The sequence below is a fragment of the Podarcis muralis genome, chromosome 3 (genome assembly GCF_964188315.1).
Source record: "Podarcis muralis chromosome 3, rPodMur119.hap1.1, whole genome shotgun sequence".
Classification (NCBI taxonomy): domain Eukaryota; kingdom Metazoa; phylum Chordata; class Lepidosauria; order Squamata; family Lacertidae; genus Podarcis; species Podarcis muralis.
In genome coordinates this window covers 3,680,029-3,693,126 of record NC_135657.1, presented here as the reverse complement: position 1 = coordinate 3,693,126, position 13,098 = coordinate 3,680,029, and the positions used below count along the sequence as shown (strand labels likewise).

The 13,098-nt window shown below is 46.9% G+C and overlaps 1 protein-coding gene across 2 annotated transcripts in view; it reads left to right on the top strand.

Annotated features, from left to right (window-relative positions):
- Positions 1-13,098, top strand: part of ZNF395 (zinc finger protein 395) — a 56,965-nt gene that overhangs the window by 8,496 nt on the left and 35,371 nt on the right. The window lies entirely within an intron of this gene.

The window sequence follows — 13,098 nt, the reverse complement described above, 5'->3', positions numbered from 1 at the left end:
GGGGGTGGGGAGGGCTGGTTGCGCGGGTGGGCGACGCTGCTCTTGCAGCTGCACGGCGGCGAGAGAGGGGTGTGTGCGAGGGGGGCGCGCCGGCGACGCAATCCCCGCGCCTTGCGCCCGTGCGCCCTAGCCAAGCTGCACGGGCCACTCCGCGCTGCCCGAAGGCGCGCACTCTTTCTCTCTCCACGCGTGCCTCCCTCGATTCCTCCCCTCCTGCCGTGGCATGCAACACCTCCCCTTCTTCCAGGGAGGGCGATCGTGCGTGGATCCCCCCTCCCTCTCCAACCGTGCAGCCTCCTCTTGCGCCCCCCCCCCCCGATCGCTCCCACTCATTCCCGGCTGCAGCCCCGCTTTCCCCTCGACGGATTCTCGGCCGCCCTTTTGCTTTCCCCGCTGCAGGAAGCCCTTCGCCGCCGCCGCCGCTTTTTGCGCGCACACCCGCCCGCCATCGCCGGTGATCGCGGAGTGCGCACTTGTGTTTTGCTCCCCGCGTGTTCGCCACGCCTCCTCCAGCTCCGGGCCGTGGCGCTGTTTTGCGCGCGGCGGGGCGGCACCCGCGGGCGCTTTCGGCCCGGCACACCCCCTTCTCGCCTCCGCGGCCGAGCCTTCCCCGCACCCCCACGGGCCAGCTGGCACGCCCACCCCCGGGACAGCCGGGCTGTGGCACCGCGCGGAACGGTGGATGGTGGCGGACACGGGTCGGCATGCGCCACGCCCCCTCCCCTCGCGGCCATGTCGCGGTAGTGCACGGACCTCGCACCCCTCCCCGCGGGGACCTGATCCTGCCTCGCGAGTGGCGCCGTGAGCGTCCGGCAGGCCGCTTCCTCGGGGCGCGCTGCGACGGCGCCCGCGGGCATTAGGAAGGCGCCTCGATCGAATGCGCACAGACCGGGGCTTTAGGCATTTAGGTTGGTGATGGTTTGGGGCATTCTGCCTGCAGAGGAGAAGCTTTACCGGTGAGCTGCGGCCCTGATCCGTTGCGAAGCAGGGGTCACCCCCTCTCTCCAAGATCCGCTTGTTTGCTGCATTTCTAGCCCACGTTTACCTCCAAGGAGCTGAACGTGGCATGCATGGTTCGCCTGCTCCTTTAACCCACACAACAACCCTGCGAGGTAGGGCACCCAGTGGCTTCCATGACCAAGCGGGGGATTTGAGCCCTGGTTTTCCTAAGGTTCTCGACTGACGCTCTAACCACTGGGCCACACTGGCTCAAGTGTAGATGCTAGCTACTGAACTGGACCTTCCGCATACATTGCAAAGTGGCTGCCGATTATCTTCCAGACCTAATTCAGAGTGTTTGTTTTGACCTATAATGACTTTTACGGCTCAGGACCGCAAGACCACAAGGACCACCTCTGCCCATATAAACCGTCCCGGATTCTTCCTCCCCGGGCGGTCTGGAGGGTGGCAACGGAAGAACGGGCCTTTTCTGTGGTGGCTCCCCCTTTGTGGAATGCTCTCCCCAGAGAGGTTTGCATGGCATCTTCATTATATATATTTAGGGGCAAGGCGAATACGTTCCTCTTCAACCAGGCCTTGGACTGATTAATATCCTACAGCCTTTTAAATGTACCTGTGGGAAAGGGGGTGTTGCTGTTTTGCTGTTCTAATTATTTACTTGTGTTTTTACCTTGTATTTAATTCTGTGAACCGCCCTCTGATAATAATAATAATAATAATAATAATAATAATAATAAATTATTTATTATTTATTTATACCCCACCCATCTGGCTGGGTTTCCCCAGCCACTCTGGGCGGCTTCCAACAGAATATTAAAATACAATAGTCAGTTAAACATTAATAGCTTCCCTAAACAGGGCTGCCTTCAGATGTCTTCTAAAAATCAGATAGTTGTTTATTTCCTTGACATCTGGTGGGAGGGCGTTCCACAGGCCGGGTGCCACCACCGAGAAGGCCCTCTGCTTGGTTCCCTGTAACCTCACTTCTCGCAGTGAGGGAACCGCCAGAAGGCCCTTGAAGCTGGACCTCAGGGTCTGGGCAGAACGATGGGGGTGGAGACGCTCCTTCAGGTATACAGGACCGAGGCTGTTTAGGGCTTGAAAGGTCAGCACCAACACTTTGGATTGTGCTCATTTTTGGATGAAGGGTGGTATATAAATTTAATAAATAACAATGAAATAAATTATATGGGACACGGTTGGCGCTGTGGGTTAAACCACAGAGCTTAGGACTTGCCGATCAGAAGGTTGGTGGTTTGAATCCCCGTGACGGGGTGAGCTCTTGTTGCTCGGTCCCTGCACCTGCCCACCTAGTAGTTCGAAAGCACGTCAAAGTGCAAGTACAGTGGTCCCTCGGGTCAAGTACTTAATTCGTTCCGGAGGTCCGTTCTTAACCTGAAACTGTTCTTAACCTGAAGCACCACTTTAGTTAATGGGGCCTCCTGCTCTGCTGCGCCGCTGGAGCACGATTTCTGTTCTCGTCCTGAAGCAAAGTTCTTAACCTGAGGTACTATTTCTTGGTTAGCGGAGTCTGTAACCTGAAGCGTATGTAACCTGAAGCATCTGTAACCCGAGGTACCACTGTAAGTATTATAATAAAAACCGCCCTGAGATTTCCAGTTATAGGGCGGTATATAAATTCAATAAAAATAATAACAACAAATAAAACTTAGAATCATAGAATCATAGAATCTCATAGAATCATAGAGTTGGAAGAGACCACAAGGGCCATCGAGTCCAACCCCCTGCCAAGCAGGAAACACCATCAGAGCACTCCTGACATATGGTTGTCAAGCCTCTGCTTAAAGACCTCCAAAGAAGGAGACTCCACCACACTCCTTGGCAGCAAATTCCACTGTCGAACAGCTCTTACTGTCAGGAAGTTCTTCCTAATGTTTAGGTGGAATCTTCTTTCTTGTAGTTTGGATCCATTGCTCCGTGTCCGCTTCTCTGGAGCAGCAGAAAACAACCTTTCTCCCTCCTCTATGTGACATCCTTTTATATATTTGAACATGGCTATCATATCACCCCTTAACCTCCTCTTCTCCAGGCTAAACATGCCCAGCTCCCTTAGCCGTTCCTCATAAGGCATCGTTTCCAGGCCTTTGACCATTTTGGTTGCCCTCCTCTGGACACGTTCCAGTTTGTCAGTGTCCTTCTTGAACTGTGGTGCCCAGAACTGGACACAGTACTCCAGGTGAGGTCTGACCAGAGCAGAATACAGTGGCACTATTACTTCCCTTGATTGTCGTACTCGGTCGGTACTTGTTGTACTCAGTCGGTAGAGCATGAGACTCTTAATCTCAGGGTTGTGGGTTCGAGCCCTATGCTTTGCAGGGGGTTGGACTAGATGACCCTCGTGGTCCTAACCCTGCAATTCTATGATGCTACTCGCTGGGTGGCAGGTCCCTTTTGGGCATCTATTGAGCTTTGAGATTTCCAGTCCTTTCTCCCCCATTATGGTTTTGCTCACCTACACAACGCTGCAACATCTGGATGGCCCTTTGCTGTGCAACTTTGCCTTCTGGTTTAGGCCTGAGTGTGTCTACTCAGAAGTAAGCCTGTTGAACACTCAGGCAAGTGTGCTTGGGATGGCAACCAGGGCCTTACTTCCACTGTCTTCCTGAGGCTCTCATGAAGTGGCCACCTGTCAGGGATACTTGCGATTCCCGGATAGCAGGGGGTTGGACTAGATGACCCTTGGGTGCCTCCCTGCGCTACAATTCTGCGATTCTGTGGCCGGCTCTTTGCCAGCGGGGTTATGGGTCCCAGCCCCAAGGCTGGCTACAGTCCCTGCACCTCTTATTTCAGAAGTGCTGAAGTCCACCTGTGAAGCTGTTGGGAGGCTGTAAGCCATGGAGACCTCTTAATTTTCTGGCCAGTGGGGTAAAGGAGGGTAGTTTTGTTGGCATGGCCTTCAGCTCCCGACTCCTTCTGTAGAGCAACCTTGACTGTGGCCCTTTCAGGCTATGAATGAGAGCAGGATACAGTGGTTCCTTGCAAGACGAAATTAATTCCGCGAGTCTCTTCGTCTTGCGGTTTTTTCGTCTTGCGAAGCACGGCTATTAGCGGCTTAGCAGCTATTAGCGGCTTAGCGACTTTAAGAAAAAGGAAACAAACTCGCAAGAACTCACAAGACGTTTCGTCTTGCGAAGCAAGCCCATAGGGAAATTCGTCTTGCGGAACGACTCAAAAAACTGAAAACCCTTTCGTCTAGCGAGTTTTTCGTCTTGCGAGGCATTCGTCTTGCTGGGCACCACTGTACTTCGAATGCAGAAAATGGCCTTGTGGCCACTCCTGGCTTCCACTCTTCTCGGCCCTCTTCAAATATCTCAAGGGCTTTTCACATAGAAGATGGAGCAAGCTTGTTCCCTTCTCTCGAGGGCAGTACCTGAACCAATGGATTCAAGTTCCAAGAAGGGAGATTCCGGCTAAATTTCTGACGGTGAGAGCCGTTCGACAGTGGGACAGACCCTCTCCGAAAGGGGTGGGCTCTCCTTCCTTGGAGAACTTTAAACAGAAATCAGATGGCCATCTGCCAAGGATTCTTCAGCTGCAACTCCTGCATTGAAGGGGTTTGGACTAGATGACCCTTGGGACCCATTCCAGCTCTAAAATTCTATTAATCTTTTTTTAAAAAAAAAATAATTAGTTTTTTAGCATATCATTTCCCACAATGATTAAACATACATTTATATCTTATACAATTTTTTGACTGAAAATTTTCATTTACATTTCTAACTTTCACTATTACATTCAAATGCCATAACAAATGTCTCTCTTCTTTCTCTTCTTTGCAATCTTTCATATATTCCTCCTTACAAAACTTCTTGTGGTCCTACTAGCGTAGTTTGTTGATTACAGTTGCTCTTCAAATAGTTCGTATATTTCTTCCAATCTTATGTAAATCTCTGGTCCCGCAGGTTTCGAATCCTTCCTTTTTATCCAATTCTGCGTAGTCCGTTAATTTCGTCTGCCATTCTTCTTTCATTGGAATTTCTTCGTTCTTCCATTTCTGGGCCAGCAATGCTCTTGCCGCTGTTGTTGCGTATAAAAACAATTTAACTTCCTGTCTATGAATCTTTTTGGGCCCAGCTGCGGAAAGGATTGGAGCGGAGTGTTTTGGTGTCAGGTCCTTTTGAAATGGGTTTTGCCTCCTTCTCCCGCGAATTCTCCTACTCTCTTCTAGATTATATCTCAGGTCTTTTCCGTGGGAAGATCTGTGGTCGTTCTGAGTGACACGGCCACCTTGCCTTGGGCTCTACCTAATGCCGTGATGGAACTGAACTGAATTTATTGGCTTTATAGCACACCTTTTCCTCCAAGGAGCTCAAAGTGGTGTACAATCATATCTCGGGTTACAGCCGCTTCACGTTGCGTTTTTTTGGGTTACGGACCCGCCGAAACCCGGAAGTACTAGAACGAGTTACTTCTGGGTTTCGGCGGCCGCGCATGCACAGAAGCGCTAAATCGCACTTTGCGCATGTTCAGAAGCACCGAATTGCAACCTACATGTGCGCAGATGCACCACTGCGGGTTGTGAACGCTGCGGGTTGCATCCCGCACGGATCACGTTCGCAACCCGAGTGTCCACTGTACATGTCTCTCCCCGCCTCGTTTAATCCCAGCAACAACATTGTAACGTAGGCTAGCCTGAGAGGCCCACAGTCAGTAAGAAACTTTGTGTCTGAAGGGGGATTTGAACCCACATCTCCCAGGCAGTGTTCGAAATCTGCCAGACGTGTTTTGCACCCGACAGTTCGAAAGCACGTCAAAGTAGATAAATAGGTACTGCTCCGGTGGGAAGGTAAACTGCGTTTCTGTGCGCTGCTCTGGTTTTGCCAGAAGCGGCTTAGTCATGCTAGCCACATGACCCGGAAATAATAATAATAATAATAATAATAATAATAATAATAATAATAATATATTTATACCCCGCCCGTCTGGCTGGGCTTCCCCAGCCACTCTGGGTGGCTTTCAACAAAATATTAAAATACAGTAATACACCAAACATTAAAAGCTTCCCTAAACAGGGCTGCCTTCAGATGTCTTCTAAAAGTCTGGTATTTTTCTCTTTGACATCTGCTGGGAGGGCGTTTCACAGGGCTGGTGCCACCACCGAGAAGGCCCTCTGCCTGGTTCCCTGTAACTTGGCTTCTCGCAATGAGGGAACTGCCAGAAGGCCCTCGGTGGTGGATCTCAGAGTCCAGGTAGAACGTGAAAAACTGTCTATGGACAAAACGTCAGCTCCCTCGGCCAGTAAAGCGAGATGAGCGCCGCAACCCCACAGTCGTTCGCGACTGGACTTAACTGTCAGAGGTCCTTTACCTTTACCTTTTTATCAGCCACTTGAGACCAAGTGTAGAGGTCCAGGTGCAAGGATAGCTCCTGACGTCTCCACCACCTGGAGGTGCATTCCTGGGGAATCCTTGGGTCTTGCCTGTTTTCACACACTAGCAATGCCTCCCATCGAATTCCGTTACGTTTTTTATCTGCACAGCCAATGAACTTCAGGAACAGAGAAGCCATCTTGAAAAATACGACTTTCGAGACGCCTGGCCCCCAAATGGCAACTAGGCATTCCGTTTTGGCACCTGCAAACCCTGGTTTAAGGAGCCGTTTGGCTCCTAGCTGATATATCTGAGCTTTTAAGATTGCTCCCAGGTCTGGCACACCATGCAGATTGCCACACCTTTATTTGGCTGGCAGTTGTTTATATGCCCCGATAGTATACCTGGCTGCTCTTTTTGTATCCTCACCTGTGTGGGTGTCTGTGCCACTGACGCAAAACAGAGGTAGTCTGGAGCCGGGGAGGAATCGCCTCTTCGGAGCGTCTTTTCGACAGGCGGCTGGTTCTGTGTGATATTTCCCCCTTAAACCACAGATGACTATCGCAGGCGTAATTTCAACAAGCCGTGTTAGCTGTTGCAGCACGCAGCAAATGGCTCCGGTGGCACCTTGGGCGTCTAGCCCATTTCGCACCAGACCTTCTGCCGCGATAAAATCGGTTGTCGCAAGGCCGCACGGTGTTGCAAGACCTGTCATCATCATGCCACACGGGGTGCCTAAAAATCCCTCTGCGTTAGAAACTTGCGTGGGCTTTCAGAACGACGGTAGGCTCATACGAAGCTGCTTTCTTTGGAGGATAGAGTTAACGTGCAGCAAGCGAAATGACAGAATGCCCTTCACCTCCCTGCACATAGAAAGCTAGCAGCTCAAGGAGAAGGCCAGGCTAGAGCCTGCTAGTTTGCTATGTGTCAGGAGGTTGTTTTCCGTGGCAGTTGGGGGAAGAGTGCATCTGCCGCACCCGTCGACTGATTCTTATTGACAACTCCTTTTAAAAATGTTTTTATCTATGCAATTGTTTTAACTGGTTTTTTATGTATATAAACTATTTTAAATACAATGTTGTAAATTGCTTAAGGATGCTGTATTTGTTTGTTATTATGGTATGTATTCTTCTGTCTTTATATTGTAAACTGCCCTGGGGTCTTCAGATGTGGGGTGGTGTAGAAATCTAATAATAATAAAAATAATTATTTTGGCTTTTTGTGCACTGTTCCGCCTGGCTTGCCACTGTAACATCACAAATACCGGTATATCTTTTTCCAGAACCAAAGTGTTCTAAAGCCAGGTTTGAGGCACTCAGCCTTACCTATACGCATCTTTGGCAAATTGCTCTACCTTGCCACCTCTAAAAGGGACGTAATTTTAAAGGTGGTCAGTAAGTTATATCCTAGCCCTCGCTTCCCACCGGAAAGGACCGTGGGAGGAAGGGATACTATCACCACTGCCACCCCCACCTATTTTCCTCCTCCCTCTCAACCCAGTTTCCTTTTGTGTCGCGTCTTTTTTTTCCAGTTTTGTAGGCAGGAGGGCAGGAACGACCTTACGTTCCAAGCCAATCTGAGCAATGGGATAAAATGCTTTCAGCAGCTTTCCACCAGGCTAAATATTCTTTGCATGCGTTCCACTGGCCCTTCAATCTCCCCTCTCTCCTTTTCCTCTTGCACCCTGGGTGCCCTTTCCTAATATCCCATTGCCGGCTCCTCTCTGCCTTTGGGCAAGAGCGCCACACCCCCCTCTGTGTAACCCTCCTCCTCCCTGTCTCTCTGCCGGAATATGCTGAGGCTGTCAGATCTAAGTTTACAAGCTGCAGGCTTTCCTTCAGAGAGAGCTGCTAATCCTTCCCTTTTCCTTCCTGGAGACTTTGACTCTTAACCCTTTCGCGCAGCTGCCTTTGGGAAGGGAAGGCCGCAGCTGAGGAGCAGAACATTTGCTTGGCATGCAGAAAGACCCACGTTCTGACCATCTCTATTTTATTTTTTTAAAATATTTTTATTGGTTTTTAACATACAAAATTATAAAACATACCACACAATTTATCACAAAAACATTCTTATTGGACTTCCATCAGCACCTCTGATAATCCTCCGTCTTAATCACCTCTTACGCATTTCCTAACTTAATATTGCCTTTACAACTCTTAACATATCGCATCTCCTTCTCCATTTTTGCAATATTTCTAATATTATTCCTCACAGAACTTCTTGCAAAGCTACAAACGTCGTCTGATCATCACAAATACTTTTCAAATAATCCGTAAATTTACTCCAGTCCTCGGTAAACTTCTGGTCCCGCCAGTTTCGGATCCTTCCCATTAGTTTATCAAGTTCCGCATAGTCCATTAATTTCATCCTCCATTCTTCCATCGTTGGTAATTCTTCTTGCTTCCATTTTTGGGCCAATAGTATTCTTGCCGCTGTTACTGCGTATAGAAAAAGCTTACATTCCTTTCTGTTTATATCATTTCCAACAATACCCAAGAGAAATGCTTCTGGTTTCTTTATAAATGTATATTTCAACATTTTTTTCAACTCATTATATATCATCTCCCAGAAGCATTTCACCTTTTTACATTCCCACCACATGTGATAAAATGTTCCCTCGTTTTCCTTACATTTCCAACATTTAACGTTCTGACCATCTCTAGGGAGGACTCGGAAAGGTTCCTTTGCCTGAAACACTGAAGTGCTTCTGCCGGTCAGTGTTGATGGTATTGAGCTAAATGGATCAGAGGCCTGATTGGTATATTGCAGCTTTCTCTGTCCTGCAAAGGGCCGTGGATCAGTGGCAAAGCTTTTTCCTTGCAGGGAGAAAGTCCCAGAATTTATCCACAGCCTCCCCAATAAGGACTGAGAAATACTCAGTGCCCGAAACACAGAGAGGAGCTGTCAGTCCCTGTAGATCACACCAGTGGATCTCAAACCTTTTTCTCTGGGCCACTCTTTCAGAATGAAAATTTGCCACACAGATTTTTTTTATTGATAAGTAATAGGCCGGAAAACAAAAAGAAACAACAGTGCTTGATTTATAATATGGAACACAACTACTTCATAATATTATCAGAAAGTATAAAACAACGCAGCTACCTAAGAACACGAATCATTCCCAAAATATAACTAGAAACAGGCCTCTTACATATGTACCTTAAGTTGTTGTTTAGTCGTTTAGTCGTGTCCGCCTCTTCGTGACCCCCTGGACCAGAGCACGCCAGGCACTCCTGCCTTCCACTGCCTCCCGCAGTTGGGTCAAACTCATGCTGGTAGCTTCGAGAACACTGTCCCACCATCTCATCCTTTGTCGTCCCCTTCTCCTTGTGCCCTCCATCTTTCCCAGCATCAGGGTCTTTTCCAGGGAGTCTTCTCTTCTCCTGAGGTGGCCAAAGTCTTGGAGCCTCAGCTTCAGGATCTGTCCTTCCAGGGAGCACTCAGGGCAGATTTCCTTCAGAATAGAGAGGTTTGATCTTCTTACAGTTCGTGGGACTCTCAAGAGTCTCCTCCAGCACCAGAATTCAAAAGCATCAATTCTTCAGCGATCAGCCTTCTTTATGGTCTACCTTAAGTATGTCTACTCTACAAACTCAATCAGAGGCGTGAGCTTGCTTTTGCCTGCTTTCATTTATATTAGGTTTAATTTGAGCAAGCAAACTCTCTTTCTATTTGGCACAAATAAACCTTTCTCTTTTCTGATCTGTCATGTTTGTCAGAGTTGAAAATCGCGGCTCACAATAATACGTCGCGGAGAACTGTAGAAGAATAGCCAATGCTCTTGAAGAGAGGCGTGGGTACTGCTTTTGGTTGTATATCCGGAAGGAGTCCAGTGGCATACTGCCGTGTGAAACCGAGACTTGGATAGCTGTCCACATATTGTCGACTAACTTTCTTTTTTGGAGGTTTGCTCATTGAGTCTTCTGCAGTGCTCTGTTTGAACGGCGATTCTGGATCTCGACTAGGATTGTCCTCAGTTTCGCTTGATGCTCTTGCTCCCGTTTTGAAAGGAAATCTACCCATATTCTGCAAATAAATTAAAAAATATTTTGATAATGTAGTATACAGTGGTACCTTGGTTCTCAAACGCCTTGGTACTCAAACAACTTGGAACCCAAACATTGCAAAGCCAGAAGTAAGTGCTCTGGTTTGCGAACTTTTTTCGGAAGCCGAACATGCTCCGTTTTGAGTGTTACACTGAGTTCTGTCTGTTTTTGCTATTTATTTTGCAGCTCTTTTTGTTCTATTTTTGTGACTGTGGAACCCAGTTCAGCTACTGACTGATTGATTGTGTGACTGCAGTACGTTGTTTATTGCTTTCATTTCATGGATCAGTGGTCTTGTTAAATAGTAAAATTCATGTTAAATTGCTGTTTTAGGGGTTGTTTTTAAAAGTCTGGAACGGATTAATCCATTTTGCATTACTTTCTATGGGAAAGCGCGTCTTGGTTTTGGAACGCTTTGGTTTTGGAACAGACTTCCGGAACGGATTAAGTTTGAGAACCAAGGTACCACTGTGCTGCGCCGAAATGTTTCCATGTTTATCTGATTGTCCTTGAATCTTCCCTCCACACTTGCCACCCTCTCTTGCCGTTTTAACCTCACTGTGTGCTGTGTTGCATATGTTATCTTTGCAAATATGTACATAGCCGCTAAGCAGGGCAATCTCACCTGGACGTAAGCTGTACGGAACTCGGTGGGATTTACCTCTGAGGAAATGTGTACAGGATTGCGATGTTACAAACCATTTGAGGGGGAAATGTTCTGAGAGGGTTCCGAGAGGGCAACCTGTGAACCTCAAAACGCTTGGCTCAAATCTCAGCTGAGGGTTTCATGGGCGATTGCCACCTGCCTCAGTTCCTCTGTCTGCAGTATGGGGGCAAGAACGCGTCTCTCAAAGTTGTTGTGTGTTAACACGTGTCTTTGTGATGTGCTTTTGGTACTTAATCAGTGCTCACGGCTGGAGGTTGTTGTTTTTTTAAACAACAATATTTATTAAGTTTAATATAAAAGCACAACTTCAACATAACAGAAAAAGGTAAAACAATGAGAAAAAAGAAAAAAAGAAAAGAAAAAAACCCAAAGAAGTAAAACGTTTCCAACCCCATAATACCACCACATACATAGATACAATAAAACTTGATGAATTAAAATCCAACTTCATAAACATATTACTTGACTTCCTCAAATCTCTTCCAACTGAATTTCTTTGTAATTGAATGTAGCAGTTTCCAATATCATTATTTCATATAACAATAATCCGGCCATAATCATGTTTCCTAACTTTCCTTATGGAATAATTCTTATTTATTTATTTAGTCCTAATTTAATCCCAAGCCCAATTAATTCTTTCAAGTAGTTACAAATCTTTAATATCACAATATTTATTCAAATAATCTTTAAATTTCTTCCATTCTTCTTGATATTCCTCTTCTTTCTGGTCGCGGATTCTCCCCGTCAGCTGGAGGTTGTTATAGTGGTTGCAACATTGCATAGCCTAGTTTAAAGTTGTGTAGCCTATTAAGAATGGTAATATTTATTTGTTTTTAGCATTGCTAACCTGCATTATGGGGGGGTTGTATTAGACAACGTCCCTTCCAACTCGAGGGGGTCTTTGTGGATCTCCCCCTCCTTATTTAACCCCCACAACAACTGTGAGGTAGGCTAGGCTGAGGGGCAGGGACTGGCCTCCAGGGGAACCCAGTGAACGTGGAGTGGCGAGATTTGAACCCAGGTCCCTCCCAGGTGCTAGTCCGACTGACAATCTTCACCACTGGCTCTCTAGATAAGGACAGAATGGTAACATCTCAATGGTAGTAGCATTTCATGTTTCACCTGGAATTAAATGGCCAAGCAAATTTTGCAGAGGTTGTGTATGGTACTTCAATTTTTATTTTATTTTTTAAAAATACATACAGAAGCTAACAGTGCAATCCTGTGCGTGTTTACTTGGAAGTAAGTTCCGCTGTCTTCAATGGGAATTACTCCCAGGCAAGGAGTCTATAGAGTCTGCAGCCTAGGCGGGCCTTACTTACGAGTAGGTCCCCTTGAAGACAGCGAAGACCTCTGCCTTGCGACTCAAAACAAAACCTTGCGGCACAAAACTTGTGACATTCCCTGTGAAATTTTGGGTCAGCTGTGTGGGTGGGTGACCAAACTCAATATTTGCCGACTGGAATAAAACTTTGGCACCAGGAAACTGGATTTCGAAATTCACGGGTTGCGTTCTGATGGCCTCCGGGATGCGTTTACCTGCGTTTTGAGGTGTGAGTTGTCGCTTCCTCTCCATTGACCTGGGAGCCTAAGACCTGGACATTGTGCTTTTGGAGATGAACAAGTTGTGGTCTTTTTTACACACAGACACAGAATTTTGAATCCCGTGATACTTTGCCTGCTCTGAATAGTCTTAATACAGTTTTTACAGTTGCTTTCAATCAAAGAGTTAAAATTTTGCTCAAAAATGCTTCGGGCGTAACAGACTTTCTGGAGTGCTTCAGTAAATAGTTCGTGTTGTTTTTTTGAGTTTTTTTGGTTTCCTAGACATTTCACCATTCAGTACTAGTTGTATAGGGCACAGGTTTAGCAATTCTCCTGCCCCCTACGGGCCGCTTGAAAATTGTTGAGGGTCTTGGTGGACGACTTAAATATTTCTCTATAATGCAGCGTGCAAGGAGCTGTACGATTTTTTAATTGTTTTTTTTAACAGAGCAGCTGAAAAGCTTGTGGTCCGCTGGTATATTAAAACAACGAATCGTTTAAATTTTATATTATGTCTTTTTGATTTTAATGATCTTTTCTATTTGTGTAT